This window comes from Nuphar pumila, chromosome 1, assembly GCF_984573655.1.
Source record: "Nuphar pumila chromosome 1, dmNupPumi1.hap1.1, whole genome shotgun sequence".
Lineage (NCBI taxonomy): Eukaryota > Viridiplantae > Streptophyta > Magnoliopsida > Nymphaeales > Nymphaeaceae > Nuphar > Nuphar pumila.
Window position 1 is genome coordinate 92469069 of NC_143249.1, and position 18266 is coordinate 92487334.

The window sequence follows — 18266 nt, forward strand, 5'->3', positions numbered from 1 at the left end:
TTTTTATTTTATTTTATGAGAGGAGGTGGGACCCACAAGGGGGTCGACCAGCCCCCTCTCCATTCCTCTTTCTTTCCTTTTCTTTTTCTTTTCTTCTTTTTCTTCTTCTTTCTTCCCTCTCCTCTCCCACTTATGTGGATTTCTTCCAGCCCCCCTCCTTCTTCTTCTTTCCCTATTCTTCCTTCATCTTTTCCTTCCTTTTCCCTTCTTCTATTTCTTTCCTTCCTTCTCTTCCCCTTTCTTTCCTTCTTTCTTTCCCTCCTTGCTTTCTTTCCCCTTTCCTTGGTCCAGCCACCATAAGACCCATCCACTTACCTATTCCCAAGGACATTCATGTATTACGCAGCCCTCTCCTTCTCTCCCCTCTCACAAAAGCCATCTCTCATTGAAAACTTAGGAATCTTTTTTATTTTTTCCTAAGTTTTTAACCCAAAGGATCGCACGGCTTCTCACATTGACGTCTCTTCACCAACAGCATAACAGCAGCCCCTTTGAGCACCTCCCTTTGATCTCTCTCAGCCCATTCACTAAGCTTCAGTCCTTTAACATCAACCACCACCGGCATCACCACCTCCAACTCCCCCTTGTTGCAGCCACTAGCCTTTTGCTCCAGCCGGCAACTCCAACTAAGGTGCTTCCACAACCTCCAGCACTTCCATCTCCATCCTTCAAGCAACATCTTCTTCAACCTCGAAGTCGCCATTTTTAGTTGGTATCGCTCCATGCCTTTACAGCAAGCAAGCATTGCTCCCCTCCTCGGTAGCAACTACAATAGTCTGAACGTTGATCCCTCTAGCTACTTCAAGTTGGTGCACGCCAAACTCCAAGGTAAGATCCTCTTTTTTGTTTTAACATTATGAAGATCCAAGGTTGTTCATGGTTTAATGGATTTTCCTTTTAAATCTAATTTGAAATTAAGTTAAAACCAGGTTTACATAGCTAAAAGGCCTTAGTTGTCAATCTAAAAAAAAAGGAAAAAATTATGTAGCTATGGGATCCATTTGGGCTGAAGCTCCCTTTTAGAGCCTTATATGTCATGCTATGTGAGTCAAGGGATCCATCCGATGGATGGATCAGATCCCCTCTCATCAATAGCATACATTAAACAAAGTTCTACCATTCTTTGATGGTTTTCTTATTGTTTTTTTTTTAGCATATTCCTTGTCATGAGCATTGCATTTGATTACTTAGTTTAGTTATATTTGTGGTTTATCTTGTTTTAGTTTAGGCATCCAGTCCGGCAGTCATTTCACATTTAAGTTCCCGTTGATAAATCTTAAAATTTTATTTGTGAATGCCTTCATTTATCTGTTATTTCCTATAAAAAAAACCCAGTTTGATTCGGGTTTCTGAACCCCAACAAATAAACTGAATCCCAAACTGAGATTTCACCTTTTCCAGAACTTTCAATTATTGTTTTAGCAGACAAAAACTTCTGAGATCTCCTAGATGGAAGATCCAAATCCTCCCCTAAAAATTAAAGCAGATTTACGGTAGAATCTAATAATTTTCTGAAAATTTTGGGATTTTTATAAATAGATTTGCCTCTGTTAAAAATCGATTTTCCCAGACCTGTGGGAAAACCTCAATTTTTCCTTGTCAGGGTATAGACTGATCCTAATGTGTTGTGTCTGTTCGATCCATAAGTTGTCTGTCAAAACTTTCAACATGAAAGTTGTTTATAACCCATTTCTATGTCATTTCCCAAAATTTAGGAATTTTTTGGATTGTCCAAGTATTTTTTCCTAAATTATCTTTTTTGTTTGTCAGATTCTCATGCCCGAAAATTCTAGTGATCCAGGTCTCTGATAACAGTGTGCTCATTTCCAAACCGTAACCAGAATCCCAATTCTATAAAAAGATAAAATTTTCCTCTATTTGTCAAAGACATTTTCTCAGAATTTCAGCCATTTCCCCATCTGTCTTCTATTTTTCCCATATTTTCTAATGAAACCTGTCTGTTTACCCTAAATCCTAGAGTCGTCGGATTCTGATCCAACTTGCCAGAGCTGTCCAGCTCTGACCATAGGTCAAAACCAGAATGTGTAAAAGGAAAAAATCCTTGCCGTATTGTTCTATGTCACCCCATAAAATTTAGGAAATTTTTATGGAAGTCCAGTACCCGAAATCAAATTTAGAATCAGTATTTTAGGCAAAATCTTGATTTTTTAGGATTTTTAGCTATTTTCCACATTAAGAAAATAACAAAAAAATAAATTTTTGAGCTTCATTCTATTTTTAGGGTTATTCTAGGTGTCCATGCTAAATTTGACTCAATTCCAAGTTCATTTGATTTATATGTTAGTTTATTTTAAATTCAAAGGCGAAAATCGAGTTAAATTTGATATTTTATGATATTTTATGATATTTTTGCCGTTTTAGGGTTTTATTTATATAAATAAGCATGGCATGTCATATTAGAGTTAATTTCAATCTCATTTGCATTTTAATTTCTCATTTTTGCAAAATTTATTTCAGAAAACCCTGGTTTCAAGGCCATAGTCTTGTTATCATGGGCATTTTGGTCATTTTGACCTAAATTTCAAAACTCTAAACTTTAATTTTTCAAATTTTTATGCATGTCATCATATTTGATCATATTATGTTTGATTTATTTCATTAGAGTTTCAAATTTCCAAAATTTACAGAAATTCTTTCAGAAAACCCTGATTTCAAGGTCATCAGGGGTATTTTGGTCATTTTGACCCCAATTTCGAATTTCCAAGTTTATTTTCAAAATTTATTCATTATTTCTCATGTTTATATCAAATGAGGTATGAATTTGAGTTTATATCTGAATAATATCCGATAATTTTCAATATTTTCGGATAAATTCAGAAAAACCTATATTTTTGTGCTAACATTGTTTTCTAGTTTTGCAGAAACATTCAAGAAGAAGATTTAGTTATTTTATTTCTTTTTTTTATTTAATTTAATATAAAAATCAATATAATATTTGGAATAAGAGTTACTTTTCAACTTAGAATAGGACTGCATTACATATAGTTTAATTCCTGCAAATTTCTAATATCTGATGTATGTTGCATATGCACATTTTTCCAAAATCACTATGGTTGACACGAATGGCACGTGAACAAGCTCTTATGGAGTTTATAAACTTGGTGGAATTTGTATTTTTGGCCATAGTCAGAATGCGAATGAAACCTAGATTTATGATCTTCATATTAGCCACATTCAACCTACACTCTTAGGCTAATTTCAAAAATGCACTGCATTTCCCAATGTTTCAAAAGGATTTTCCCAATTCCTCGATGAAATATCTTTCAAATTCGTATTCCTTCATTCAAATTGCATCATTTTCAAACTCTTTTCTCAATTCTATTTCAGAGAAATCGATTTTCTCAAAAATTTCCAAGTCTTTCTCAGGATTTGATTTTCTCAGAACTCTGAATTTTTAAATGAGATTTCAAAGTATTTACAAGTTTAAAATCATGATTTCCCAAGATTTTCACATTTTCAATTCCATTTTCAAATCTCAAAATCGATTTTCTCAAAGATCTGATTTTCCTGAGAATCCATTTTTCATTTCAAAAGTCATTCTCCAATGAACTTCCTGATTTTCTCAAAATTCTCAAATCCATTTCCTCAGAAAAGCAATCTAAATCCTCAAATTGATTTTCTCAAAATTCATGTTTTTCTGAAAATCCATTTTCCAATGCAAATTTTTGATTTTCAATGAAATTCAATGATTTTCCCAAGAATTCCATTTTGAAGCACTTTTCCAATCATTTCCCAAATACATCTCAATTTTCCAAAGCAAACATCATATTTCTCAAAAGCTTGCATTGTTTTCAAAATTTCATAGCACAAGTCTGATTTTCTGTGCATTCTAGGAAAATAGAGCATGATTTAGATAATTTAACTTAGTCAAAGCGCATATTTGATCATTGGTTCAATTACCCCTGATAAAGGCACCAGGAACGGTTGAACCTCGTACCGACAGGTGAATCCCATTCCACATAATTTTTTCGCAAATTTTTAAAACGGAGGCGAGTGATTTTCAAAACCAATTTTCAAAAGTTTGGTCGAGTTTGACTCGCAGAATTATTTCTCTCTCTCGCAGAGAAGGGGGGAAATTTTGTGATGATAACAGGTTTGGCGACCGTGATGAGACCTGTCTTCGTCTGATCAATTATGTGTTTTGACTTAGCTCAAATTGTCAAAATCATGCTCTACAAAATGTCATCTATATTTTCGGTTATCATGTGAACCTAGGAGCCTAGACTTGAACCCAGCCGACATGGATTGCATATAGATTAGGTATGGTTTGGTAGGACTAATTGAGGAGAATTATTCATGCTCACTTAGACCTAGGTCTGAAATACAACACTCCTCAATCTAGGAATTGTATGAAAACAATGTTTGCTTCTTTAAAATTTTCAAAATTTCTATCTCTTTAGGTTTCAGAGCCCTCTGTTTGCTTGCATGTGTTCATATTTTCAAAAACCACCTAACCTATGTCTACCCGGTCTTCACATTGCTGGGCTCTCTTCCAGAACCATAGTTCGGGATAAAGCCTCACAACTGGGTCACTTATTTGGGCTAACGCCCCCCTGCCACGTACCAAGGGCCATAGTCCAATGTATATCGGCAATCGCTCAAGGATGTTGGGAAAACACAAGCCTAGAACCGGAGATGAATTTTTATGCCACGTACATCGAGCCTCGGTTCGAGTATATGGGCATGGCATGATTGAACACAGATGATCTGAGCCTAGAGTCAGGATTAGGGTCCTACAGCTCTTTCAAAATTGATGCATTTAGAGTCAGTTTCTTAGGGAATGTTGTATGTGCATAATTGTTTGTGCAGGATGTGATTGAATACATTCTTCTTTTATTTCTCAATTCCCTTTTATTTACCTTTTACATCATTTTCCAAATTTCATCTATTTTCCTAATAATTTTATCAAAACCCTGGATGATTTTCAAAACCTCATATTTTTCCTCAAAAAGTCCAGGTGATTTCTCTCTTCCTACCTTTCCTCTGGACCTCGAATTTCCAACCTTATTTTGATCCTGCCTGCAATTTTTCAAATGTTCAAATTTTGTCTTCGAAATTCTATCCAAAATTTCTATCTCTTTCATCATCTCTATTTCTCTCAAAAATTCTTCAGTCTGAACCATTCCTTTACTCTGCAGAAAGCATTGGCATTTTTTACCGTGGTTCAAATAAGGTCGGGAAAGAGAACAACGCCAAGCGGTGTCGAAGAGATGAGTTCTCTGAGGCCAGTCAAGAAGCAGGACCAGACAAGTGAAGATGAAATTGATCTAGTCATGTACAGAATGTTTCAAAAAAATGATGACAAAGATGCTATTGGAGCTACCCTAGTCAAGCATCAGAAAGGAGTCAGTCGAGGAGATGACACCAGTCACATTCTCTGTGAACATCGAGGGCAACAACAATGACAAAAGCAAAAGGGGTGGCAAAAAAAATATAAAATTTATACTTACAGTATAATATCGCAAACATGACGGATCTTAAACCAGGTTTCTCAGACACTTGCTCTGATACCAATTTTGTAACACACCGGATTTCTAAAACAAATCTAAGTTAAAATCTTCATGAATTTCTTTTTTTTTTCTTTGCAGCGGAACTTAGAAAAGCTTTTTGCAGCGAAATCAGACAATAATGAGTTGTCAGTTTTAGAAAACTTCGAGCGAGTCACAGGTATGTGGCTATGCACTCCTTGACCACCAAGGTGTTTCATTTATCAAAACCACTTGTTTATTACAAACATCACTGCTTAGAAAAAACAATATTTGGTTTACTAAAGAAAGCAATACAACATTGTCTAGAGAAACTCTGAAACTCGATGTCGCCTTGCTTCGCATATTGCAAAGCAAGTCCAACACCTCAAATCTCCATTAAACGGGGTCAGAACCACTGATGGTTTGGTAAGCAAGCAATCATGCATCCATTCAACTCAAGCAAATGCGTTGACCACTGAGGGTCATAGTTCTCAATAACAATGCTCAAGTCTCCATGACTTAGCATATATCGCAAGAGCCTCCTTCGGGCTATGAGTTGAACACCTCACTCAAGTCTTCATGACTTAGCGTAAGCCTCTTCAGGGCTGTAATTTGAATCCCTCACTCAAGTCTGCACGACTTAGCGTAAGCCTCTAGGGCTGTGATTTGAATAACCGCTCAAGTCTTCATGACTTAGCATTGACCTCTTCTAGATCTCAATTGGGATGTCAAAGCTCAAGTCTTCACACTTCGCACATCTGTATCTTACAAGTCTAAGGCGCAAGCTCCTTGAGCTTTGCTTAGTCGTGTAGATACAATATGGGTCTTTGCCCTATCAGTTCAGTAGTATACCGATCATGACACCTTCACTAAGGTTATGCAAGACTTGATACAACAACGACCATTCACTCATACATTTAATACATCATTGAACCTAGAGCTAATGCATTATTTTGATATTATTCTCTTCCACCCTTGGTACGCAGGCAAAGCATTGTCCAGGCATCAACACAACATTCTTGGGGTTGATTATTCCATGTATTTTAGATACCCCAGAGGCTGTTGACCCCATCCATGTTAGGGCGGTAAACTCGTACCCGGAGAACCCTAACAGGCCGGTTCAAATGCATCCTCTACTTGCAGTAGTTAGGTTCAATCCACAGATCTTAAGGATAACCATGACCTCAAACCCCTTGAGTGACTGAGGTCCCATTGAACTCTGTTAGGTTCATGATCAAATACATGTCACTCGGGTTGTACCATCACCATCTGCCACAGTGAGTGTAAGTCCTGAAGGGGTCAATCGGTGTAACCGTTACTTGTCGGATATGTTCTTGCCATTTGGACAAGCCAGTGCATTCTGCTGAAGATATATGTACCCGACCCCATTTAGTAATCCCTCCTAACATGGCCATCAGCCACAGGGTTCATGAGACATTTAAGTCTTATTCATATGCATTCTTAACTGAGCTCTCGGCACTACGGACATCACCAACACCTCACCTCCTTTAGGTGGACAACGTACTCTGGCACAACGGCCCTTACGAGTCTAGTTGTATAACAGTATCCATGAGCATGCATATGATTCGATCTCAATGGATCAGATGCTCGGCGTAAATCACCACAATGAGCAGTTGGCCTATTCAAGGCGCAACAACTACTCTAGCTCTGCAGCCCTTACGAGAAGTGGCCTAGTCAAAGCGCAACAAGTACTCTGGCTCTGCAGCCCGTATGAGTAAAGTGCCCTTATAGGCGAAACATAGAAATGACCTATTCTAGCAACGTTCCAACAACAGGGCATCGTCATATCATTCAACTGGTTCTGGCAGCTCTTCTGCCAACCATTTCGATAGCACTTCCTCTGCTTCGACGGCAGGAGTGAGTCTAACCTTTCTACGTTGTAGAAAGTATATGATGGAATATAGGCAGCACCTCCTCTGTATGATGGAATAACATGTTACGCTCTTTCCGAGCTTGATTGAGCTTCTTCAGAAATTTCTACAGAACTCTCTCTCTTTGTTTGAGGAAGCGTGTGTTTCTTTTAAGCTCGGTGAGCATCTTTTTAGAATTCCAACAGTACTTTTCCTCTTGGATGGGAAAATCGCTACGCTTTAACTCAAGAATGGATGCGTACTGTTGTGCGTATTTTGTATCTATCGAGGTTCAATAAAACCTTGGGCCGTATCCAGGCTATGCACAAGTGACTTAGTTCTTACGAAAAAGTAGTTTTATGCAAAGGCGAAGCCTTTCCAATAGAGGCTTTATTCATCAAGCAGAACCTTGATCGAGGAGCGGCAATGGAATTATATTGGCGATTTGGAGTTGATCTCTATTTGAATGCTCATTTACGTGCATTATATGTAGTATAAGCATAAGCCTGTGCTTTATATGAGGGCGGCGTAAAGGAGTGCATATATATATTGTTCAGGAGGTGAAACCGAACAAAATATTCTACATATATAGTTGCAGAAAGCAGAGAAACCTTGGCATTATATAATGTAATGGCAAGACAAAATACAATATATGCAGAAATCAATATCCAACAATAATTACAAAGCGAGCACGTGAACACCAAAGTGTCCTAGAGGGTTTAACCAAGAACTAGGGCGAGATACTATTTTTAAGAAAGCATATACTGCACATTCAAACATATATATCCGACAATACTCACAAGGCAAGTGCGTGAACACCAAAGTATCCTAGAAGGCTCAACCAAGGACTAGGATGAGATACTATGTCAGAAGGTATATGCTATATATAAATGAGCAAATACTTGAGAGAGATGGATCAACGAAGCGAACTTACTTCAAATTAGGGAAGAAACGACTCTGAAATGCTCTGACTGCTTCGAACAAGGTTCAATCCTTCCTTCGCGAGGTCAGACTAGGTTAGATGAGATTATCCTAGTTGAGAAAGAGGAAGAGCAGGTCAAACTGTTAAGCCTAAGTGGTTTGAACCAAATTGGGTTCGGTCCAAGTTAATTGGGTCAAGCAAGTTCAGACTTAGCCCAAGTATGCTAGGTCTGGGTCAAGTGAACCAAACCAGGTTTTAGGACCAAAAGGGACTTTGACTTTGACTTTGTTCAAGTCAAGTCAACTGGGTTTCGACCAGGTCAGGTGAGCTAAGACCAAGTCAGGCAGGCTAGGCTAGGTAGGGGAGGTTTAGGAGAGAGAGAGAAGGCAAATGAGGGAGGGATGATTTTTTCTAAATGAGGGCACCTCTATTTATAACCAAGATCACTTGGCCCCCAAGTAATCCCACCTCTTTGGGAATTTTCTAGAAAAAGCTAGAAAAATCCAAAGGCTTTTTTTGTAATACCCAAAATTTTTAATGATTTATAAATTCTGAAGAAAATTCAAGTTTTAATTTTTATTTATTCTGAATGTGAATTATAGTGTTAAAACCCTTATTTTTATGGTTAGTATTGTTCAAAGTAAAGATCTGAATATATATTTAAAATCCTGATAAAATTTTGTTGAGGCTTGTTCAAAAATCAGAATTCAGGGACATTCTAGTCATTAATCAAATTGTCAAAGGGTAGCTTAGTAATTTGCCAATTCAGTGGCATTTTTCGGTAAAATACCCAACTATATAAGGTCAAAATAGTAATCTTTCTTTTAGGATATTTTCAGGAAATTAATAAAATTGTCAGGGACGAAAATGGTAATTTACCATTTTCAATGGCAGGCTATGTAATTTATTGAACTACAGAAGGACACTCAAGTAATTCTAAATCTCCTATGGCATTTCTGAAAGATGGAATTGAGCCAAGGTTAACTTGGGTATTAAAAAGTAGCAAATTGAATAAAATATATTAATTTATAATATTTTAATCTCAGACCATGGTTTTAGAAAAACCACTGGCCCAAAACCATGGACAGGCCATGGTTTTCCAAAACCATGGGAGGACAAGTGTCACTCCTCAGTGAGGAGGTGACACTAAGCCTCTCTCTCTCTTTGACACTTGTCAGAAGAATGACAAGTGTCATTCAAAAATTAATTTTTTATTTACTTTGGTGACAAATGTCACCAAAGTGGGCCCCACAAGGGGGGGGCGACCTCCCTTCTCTCTCCTATAAATACCCCTCACCCCCTCTCTCTCTACTCAAGTTCAAAACCCTCCCTTCTCTCTCTAAGCTCTCTCTCTCCTACTTTCTCTCTCTACCTTTGATTTTCTCTCTCTAACTTTTAAACCAAAACCTCCGTAGAATCTCAGATTTTTTCTGAGAAACCTCTTCTAGCCCTTTTCCTCTTTCTTTTAGCAAAGTCCGTTCTTCTGCAAGAAGCTCCGTCAGATCAGAAACAGCCTCAGAAGCACTACCTGCAGGAGTTCTGCTAAACTTAGCAGAAAAGTCAGATTTGGATAGCGGAAGCGCTGCTCAAATCAACTAAACAAGGTTAGTATTCAAGAACCATCTTCTGAATTCAAATTCTCCTTCTAAACCCCAATTCTACTTTGTGTGGATTTAAATTTTGACAATTTTGTCAAAATTTAATCCAACCCAGCCTCTACGCAAGGGAAGTTCTGTTCAAATTTTTCTAAATATTTTTAAGTATTCCAAACTACTTTAGCAGTAGTTCTGGCAAAATTTTATAAAAGACTTGAAAAATTAAGTTTTTATAGCAGGAGTTCTGTCAAAATGATTTAAAGATTTTTGAAAAAAATAGAATTAGTATAGCAGTAATTCTGACCAAATTTTTAAATAATTTCTAAAGATTAATTATTTTAATTAGAATTTTGGCAAAAGCTTTTCAGATAGTTTAGAAATTTTTAGTAGAAGATATATCAAAATTTTTATAATTATTTCAGAAAAAAATTGATTTTTATAAAAGAAATTTTGTTAAAATTTTTCAAAAATCCTTTTAAATATTTAAATCAAAATTTTTGAAAAACCTTTATAAAAATATTTGTGACGCAAAGTCATGTTCGAATTCTTACAACTCGAATTCAAGTTCAAACCTTTTTTCGAACATTTGAGTTATTACAGAGGAAACTCTGTGAAAATTCTTATAAAAGTTTTAAAGTCAATTACAAATAAATTTTTTTAGATTTTTAATAATTTCTTCAAAAGATACTTCTTTAAATCATAGGGCAAATACTACTCAAAATTTGATATAAAAATATTAACTAATATAATGAATTCTATCAGATTAAATCAAAGCACGGGTGCTTTATCCTATCGAAATCCAAGTAAGTTATTCTATCAAAATCTTATAATTTTATATTAGACATGCTTTTGATTCATGTTTTTGATTCATGCATGATTATCTAAATTTGATTTATGATCAAATGCATATTTCAATATCTGCATATTTCAATTTCAAATCTTATGATTTTAAATCGAATACTATGGTTAAGACATTGATGATATTGATAAATAGAAGAATTTTGTATAGCATGTTGATTTTTGAAAGATTTTATTGCTGCATGAGTCATGTCTACACAAACTTAATTCTCGCCTTCACAGGCGAATGCTTGTTATGATAGAGCAAAATTCTGGATGGGCTGGATACATATGAACCGTGTTTATTTGAAAGGAATGATTTGGCTATTGAGCCTAGTTTTTGAAAAGATGAAAAGTCCTATAAAAGAATCCTTCAAGCCCATCTAGGTTTAGCCTACCCTGGAAGGGGTAGTGGTACAACCAGGAGTGACATTGTGAAGATGATAATTGTTGGGAGCGATAGATTCCCTGGACCTCCTGTCACTCGGGTTGAGGAGGTCGAGACAACGGGTCTCAAGGCTGCCGCATGCCAGTGGATGCATCCAACTCTCCTTGTTTGCTCGCCATTGCTGAGAATCTTCCCGGTCGTTGACCGCTCGCATGGGAGCCCGTTTCACTCAGGTATCCGGGTAATCCACAATAGAATAATATACCCTCGGAATACTTAGTTTGAGATCGGAGTACTCTCCACAGTACCAGGAGGGCGTTAATATCGAAACAATGACCTCTTTCTTTCACAGAATTTGATCTGAGATTATGCATTATTTTAAATTGTTTTTAATTGCCTTATTTTGCATAATTGTTCTTGAATAAATGCATTTTGATTTGTAAATTATTGAAATCATGCTTAATATTTGAATTGTATGGTTTTGATTAATGACTTACTTGGCTATCATAAGTCTAACCCTGTTTTATGGGGATTTCAGGTTCAAATATGGAATAAGAAATCTTACAATGGATGTTGGACAAGTGTGGCATCGAAGAATCCAGATTCCCAAGATTCTGAGATTAATTTAGGATTTTTTTTAAATTTAATCCTAAATGTTTTTCATTTTTGAACCTTGTGAAAAGATTATGTATATAATGTTGATATAAATTATTGTTGTTTTTGTTGTAAATTGGAATGTGGCGTGCCTGAGGTTTAGGAAACCGAAAATCAAAAATTATTTCCGCTGTTTAAAAAAAAAAAAAAAAAAATCTGAAATTTTTAAATGTTTTAAAACCCCGGGGCGTTACATTTTTCCCCTTCTTGCCCTTTCCTTTCTAAAATTTCCAAGAGGTTCATTTTGGTGTGGGGTCTACATGGAAATTCCATGGGATATCTTGTGGGTCCCATAAGATATTTTCTGAGGAATATTTTTGTGGGTCCCACCAACATTTCTATGGGTCTCACAAAAATTTCAGGTTTTCGGTGATTTTTTTTTGAAATATTTTGAGTATGCCACTCTCATTAATCAAATTGTCAAAGGGTAGCTTAGTAATTTGCCAATTCAGTGGCATTTTTCGGTAAAATACCCAACTATATAAGGTCAAAATAGTAATCTTTCTTTTAGGATATTTTCAGGGAATTAATAAAATTGTCAGGGACGAAAATGGTAATTTACCATTTTCAATGGCAGGCTATGTAATTTATTGAACTACAGAAGGACACTCAAGTAATTCTAAATCTCCTATGGCATTTCTGAAAGATGGAATTGAGCCAAGGTTAACTTGGGTATTAAAAAGTAGCAAATTGAATAAAATATATTAATTTATAATATTTTAATCTCAGACCATGGTTTTAGAAAAACCACTGGCCCAAAACCATGGACAGGCCATGGTTTTCCAAAACCATGGGAGGACAAGTGTCACTCCTCAGTGAGGAGGTGACACTAAGCCTCTCTCTCTCTTTGACACTTGTCAGAAGAATGACAAGTGTCATTCAAGTTCAAACCCACTATGATACCAACTGTAACGCCCCGGGGTTTTAAAACCTTTAAAAATTTCAGATTTTTTTTTTTTTTTTTAAACAGCGGAAATAATTTTTGATTTTCGGTTTCCTAAACCTCAGGCACGCCACATTCCAATTTACAACAAAAACAACAATAATTTATATCAACATTATATACATAATCTTTTCACAAGGTTCAAAAATGAAAAACATTTAGGATTAAATTTAAAAAAAATCCTAAATTAATCTCAGGATCTTGGGAATCTGGATTCTTCGATGCCACACTTGTCCAACATCCATTGTAAGATTTCCTATTCCATATTTGAACCTGAAATCCCCATAAAACAGGGTTAGACTTATGATAGCCAAGTAAGTCATTAATCAAAACCATACAATTCAAATATTAAGCATGATTTCAATAATTTACAAATCAAAATGCATTTATTCAAGAACAATTATGCAAAATAAGGCAATTAAAAACAATTTAAAATAATGCATAATCTCAGATCAAATTCTGTGAAAGAAAGAGGTCATTGTTTCGATATTAACGCCCTCCTGGTACGGTGGAGAGTACTCCGATCTCAAACTAAGTATTCCGAGGGTATATTATTCTATTGTGGATTACCCGGATACCTGAGTGAAACGGGCTCCCATGCGAGCGGTCAACGACCAGGAAGATTCTCAGCAATGGCGAGCAAACAAGGAGAGTTGGATGCATCCACTGGCATGCGGCAGCCTTGAGACCCGTTGTCTCGACCTCCTCAACCCGAGTGACAGGAGGTCCAGGGAATCTATCGCTCCCAACAATTATCATCTTCACAATGTCACTCCTGGTTGTACCACTACCCCTTCCAGGGTAGGCTAAACCTAGATGGGCTTGAAGGATTCTTTTATAGGACTTTTCATCTTTTCAAAAACTAGGCTCAATAGCCAAATCATTCCTTTCAAATAAACACGGTTCATATGTATCCAGCCCATCCAGAATTTTGCTCTATCATAACAAGCATTCGCCTGTGAAGGCGAGAATTAAGTTTGTGTAGACATGACTCATGCAGCAATAAAATCTTTCAAAAATCAACATGCTATACAAAATTCTTCTATTTATCAATATCATCAATGTCTTAACCATAGTATTCGATTTAAAATCATAAGATTTGAAATTGAAATATGCAGATATTGAAATATGCATTTGATCATAAATCAAATTTAGATAATCATGCATGAATCAAAAACATGAATCAAAAGCATGTCTAATATAAAATTATAAGATTTTGATAGAATAACTTACTTGGATTTCGATAGGATAAAGCACCCGTGCTTTGATTTAATCTGATAGAATTCATTATATTAGTTAATATTTTTATATCAAATTTTGAGTAGTATTTGCCCTATGATTTAAAGAAGTATCTTTTGAAGAAATTATTAAAAATCTAAAAAAATTTATTTGTAATTGACTTTAAAACTTTTATAAGAATTTTCACAGAGTTTCCTCTGTAATAACTCAAATGTTCGAAAAAAGGTTTGAACTTGAATTCGAGTTGTAACAATTCGAACATGACTTTGCGTCACAAATATTTTTATAAAGGTTTTTCAAAAATTTTGATTTAAATATTTAAAAGGATTTTTGAAAAATTTTAACAAAATTTCTTTTATAAAAATCAATTTTTTTCTGAAATAATTATAAAAATTTTGATATATCTTCTACTAAAAATTTCTAAACTATCTGAAAAGCTTTTGTCAAAATTCTGATTAAAATAATTAATCTTTAGAAATTATTTAAAAATTTGGTCAGAATCACTGCTATACTAATTCTACTTTTTTCAAAAATCTTTAAATCATTTTGACAGAACTCCTGCTATAAAAACTTAATTTTTTCAAAAGTCTTTTATAAAATTTTGCCAGAACTACTGCTAAAGTAGTTTGGAATACTTAAAAATATTTAGAAAAATTTGAACAGAACTTCCCTTGCGTAGAGGCTGGGTTGGATTAAATTTTGACAAAATTGTCAAAATTTAAATCCACACAAAGTAGAATTGGGGTTTAGAAGGAGAATTTGAATTCAGAAGATGGTTCTTGAATACTAACCTTGTTTAGTTGATTTGAGCAGCGCTTCCGCTATCCAAATCTGACTTTTCTGCTAAGTTTAGCAGAACTCCTGCAGGTAGTGCTTCTGAGGCTGTTTCTGATCTGACGGAGCTTCTTGCAGAAGAACGGACTTTGCTAAAAGAAAGAGGAAAAGGGCTAGAAGAGGTTTCTCAGAAAAAATCTGAGATTCTACGGAGGTTTTGGTTTAAAAGTTAGAGAGAGAAAATCAAAGGTAGAGAGAGAAAGTAGGAGAGAGAGAGCTTAGAGAGAGAAGGGAGGGTTTTGAACTTGAGTAGAGAGAGAGGGGGTGAGGGGTATTTATAGGAGAGAGAAGGGAGGTCGCCCCCCCCCTTGTGGGGCCCACTTTGGTGACATTTGTCACCAAAGTAAATAAAAAATTAATTTTTGAATGACACTTGTCATTCTTCTGACAAGTGTCAAAGAGAGAGAGAGGCTTAGTGTCACCTCCTCACTGAGGAGTGACACTTGTCCTCCCATGGTTTTGGAAAACCATGGCCTGTCCATGGTTTTGGGCCAGTGGTTTTTCTAAAACCATGGTCTGAGATTAAAATATTATAAATTAATATATTTTATTCAATTTGCTACTTTTTAATACCCAAGTTAACCTTGGCTCAATTCCATCTTTCAGAAATGCCATAGGAGATTTAGAATTACTTGAGTGTCCTTCTGTAGTTCAATAAATTACATAGCCTGCCATTGAAAATGGTAAATTACCATTTTCGTCCCTGACAATTTTATTAATTCCCTGAAAATATCCTAAAAGAAAGATTATTATTTTGACCTTATATAGTTGGGTATTTTACCGAAAAATGCCACTGAATTGGCAAATTACTAAGCTACCCTTTGACAATTTGATTAATGACTAGAATGTCCCTGAATTCTGATTTTTGAACAAGCCTCAACAAAATTTTATCAGGATTTTAAATATATATTCAGATCTTTACTTTGAATAATACTAACCATAAAAATAAGGGTTTTAACACTATAATTCACATTCAGAATAAATAAAAATTAAAACTTGAATTTTCTTCAGAATTTATAAATCATTAAAAATTTTGGGTATTACATTCTACCCCCCTAAAAGAAAAAATTTCGTCCTCGAAATTTATGTACAATTTAAACAAACAATTTTGGATACTTCTCTCTGATGCTGTTTTCAGGTTCCCAAGTACATTCTTCAATTCCGTGATGCTGCCATCTGACTTTAACCAGAGGAATAATCTTTGTTCTCAAAATTTGATCTCTTCTATCCATAATTTCTATAGGCTTTTCCTCAACAGTCATATCTTCTCGAATTGCTATATCTTGATGCTGGATAATATGAGATGGATCATAAACATATTTTCGCAGCATTGAAACATGAAATACATTATGAATCTGTGCATACTGAGGAGGCAATTCGATTCTATAAGCAGTTTCACCGATTCGTTCTAGAATCTTAAAAGGTCCTACAAATCTAGGACTTAACTTTCCCTTCTTTCCAAATCTGAACACACTTTTGGTTGGAGATACTTTGACGAAGACCATATCATCAACTTCAAAAGCGAGTTCTTTCCGTCTTTGATCAGCATATCCTTTTTGTCGGCTCTGGGCAGCGCGTAGTCTGTCTCGGATCAAATTTACTTGCTGAGTATAATGTTGTAGTATCATTGGTGATTCTAACTTTCGTTCACCAATTTCATTCCAATAGAGTGGCGATCGACAAGGTCTTCCATATAAAGCTTCGTATGGCGCCATTCCAATACTGGTATGATAACTATTATTATAAGCGAATTCAGCTAGCATAATATGAATATCCCAATCTCCTTTCTATTCTAGCATACAGGCGCGTAACATATCTTCCAGAGTTTGAATAGTACGCTCTGATTGTCCATCAGTTTGGGGATGAAATGCAGAACTGAACTTTAACTTTGTTCCCAAAGCCTGCTGAAGTTGGTTCCAGAATCGAGAAGTAAACCTGGGATCACGATCAGAGATAATTGAAAATGGTATTCCATGTAGTCTTACAATCTCTTGAATGTATAAATCTGCCAAACTTTCCAAAGATTGACTTATACGAATAGGTAGAAAGTGAGCTGATTTAGTTAATCGGTCAATAATAACCCAAATTGCATCGTGCTGTTTTCGAGTTTTTGGTAAACCCACTATGAAATCCATAGTAATTTCTTCCCATTTCCATTGTGGAATTTCAATTTGTTGCATCATTCCACCTGTCTTCTGATGTTCTGCCTTAACTTATTGGCAAATCAAACACTTTGAAACATAATTTGCCACATCTCTCTTCATACCAGCCCACCAGTACTTTCTTTGCAAATCTTTGAACATCTTTGTACTTCCTGGGTGGATAGTATACTTGCTTTTATGGGCTTCTTCAAGGATTTCATTTCTCAATTCAGGGTTATTTGGTACCCATATTCGATCATTCATCAAAATACTCCCATCTTCTTTAAGTCGAAAAGAAACATCATCTTCCTGTTGGGCTCGAGCTAAAAATTCTTCATGTTGAGAATCCTTACTTTGTTCAGAAATAATTCGGATGAGGATTTCTGGTCGAACAATTAAGTTTGATAATAAAATCCTTCCTGTATTAGTTGCAAAGGGTTTCCAATTAATGAAATCTTCAATAAGTTTCCATTCTTTGTCTATGAGACTTGCCAAAGTGTCTCTAGTTTTGCGACTAAGAGCATCAGCTACAATATTCGCCTTTCCAGGATGATAAGAAAGTGTGAACTCATAGTCTTTAATAAATTCTAGCCAACGTCGCTGTCTCATATTCTTTAAGTCGAAAAGAAACTGCTTATAGAATCGAATTGCCTCCTCAGTATGCACAGATTCATAATGTATTTCATGTTTCAATGCTGCGAAAATATGTTTATGATCCATCTCATATTATCCAGCATCAAGATATAGCAATTCGAGAAGACATGACTGTTGAGGAAAAGCCTATAGAAATTATGGATAGAAGAGATCAAATTTTGAGAACAAAGATTATTCCTCTGGTTAAAGTCAGATGGCAGCATCACGGAATTGAAGAATGTACTTGGGAACCTGAAAACAGCATCAGAGAGAAGTATCCAAAATTGTTTGTTTAAATTGTACATAAATTTCGAGGACGAAATTTTTTCTTTTAGGGGGGTAGAATGTAATACCCAAAATTTTTAATGATTTATAAATTCTGAAGAAAATTCAAGTTTTAATTTTTATTTATTCTGAATGTGAATTATAGTGTTAAAACCCTTATTTTTATGGTTAGTATTGTTCAAAGTAAAGATCTGAATATATATTTAAAATCCTGATAAAATTTTGTTGAGGCTTGTTCAAAAATCAGAATTCAGGGACATTCTAGTCATTAATCAAATTGTCAAAGGGTAGCTTAGTAATTTGCCAATTCAGTGGCATTTTTCGGTAAAATACCCAACTATATAAGGTCAAAATAGTAATCTTTCTTTTAGGATATTTTCAGGGAATTAATAAAATTGTCAGGGACGAAAATGGTAATTTACCATTTTCAATGGC